This window comes from Solanum verrucosum, unplaced genomic scaffold (assembly GCF_900185275.1).
Source record: "Solanum verrucosum unplaced genomic scaffold, falcon-dt-bn FXZP01000028.1, whole genome shotgun sequence".
NCBI lineage: Eukaryota > Viridiplantae > Streptophyta > Magnoliopsida > Solanales > Solanaceae > Solanum > Solanum verrucosum.
Window position 1 is genome coordinate 1,225,646 of NW_026020183.1, and position 799 is coordinate 1,226,444.

General features: G+C 34.4%; 1 pseudogene; it reads right to left on the bottom strand.

Moving 5' to 3' along the window:
• Nucleotides 1-229: 229 nt before the first annotated feature.
• On the bottom strand, nt 230-592 carry LOC125829263 (60S ribosomal protein L35a-3-like; annotated as a pseudogene).
• Nucleotides 593-799: the final 207 nt, after the last annotated feature.

Here is a 799-nt window from a genome sequence, read left to right on the forward strand (position 1 = left end):
CCTTACACTTAATAAAACACAATATATCAAACCCCTCTGACCATTGACTATGCTTATTTGGCGTTAATATGGTTGAGTTGGCAAGAGTGTGAGACCACACGCCTATTAAGGCAAGTGAACATCATATTTAAATTAAAAGAGTAAAATAATAAACTTAAAAAAGAAAAAAGAAACCCTTCTTCTTCACCCATTGACCTACTTTTTTCAGCCATCTCCATTTTTGTCCAAGCATATGCATCGCCTTGGTACCTTGCTTATATGTTGCTTGGGTACATGAAAACTCTAACCTTAGCTTCCATGAACTTTGGTGGCAAATTGGACTTGAACTTAGATCTAACAACACCACTCTTTCCATGAGGCCTACAAACTTTTCCCCAAATACAGCGATAATGTGAGTTATTCTTCTTGTTTTCTCTTTGTATACATAAGCCATATATTTCCCCAAGTACCAATCTACTTCCTCCTTAGTGTTCACTCCCTCGATCTGAACCAATGAAGTGTTTGGATACTTATTCGATTTCGACCTCTTGTATCCGAGAACTTTTCCTCTGGTACAGAGTCTCACACACTCTCCTTGGCGTCCCTTCACCATTTTCGATTATGGAGTTGTAAACTGAAAAAAAATCCCTTATAGTGGAGAAGCCTAAATTAAAATTTTAATTTAAAAGAATAAATTAAAATTTTATTTTATAAAATTTGCATCAAAACTTTATGATTTTTTTTGTCCAAAAAGAAATTATTATAAAAATAAAAAATGATGTGGCAAATTTTATCTGACATGGAATGTGAGATCAGCGCG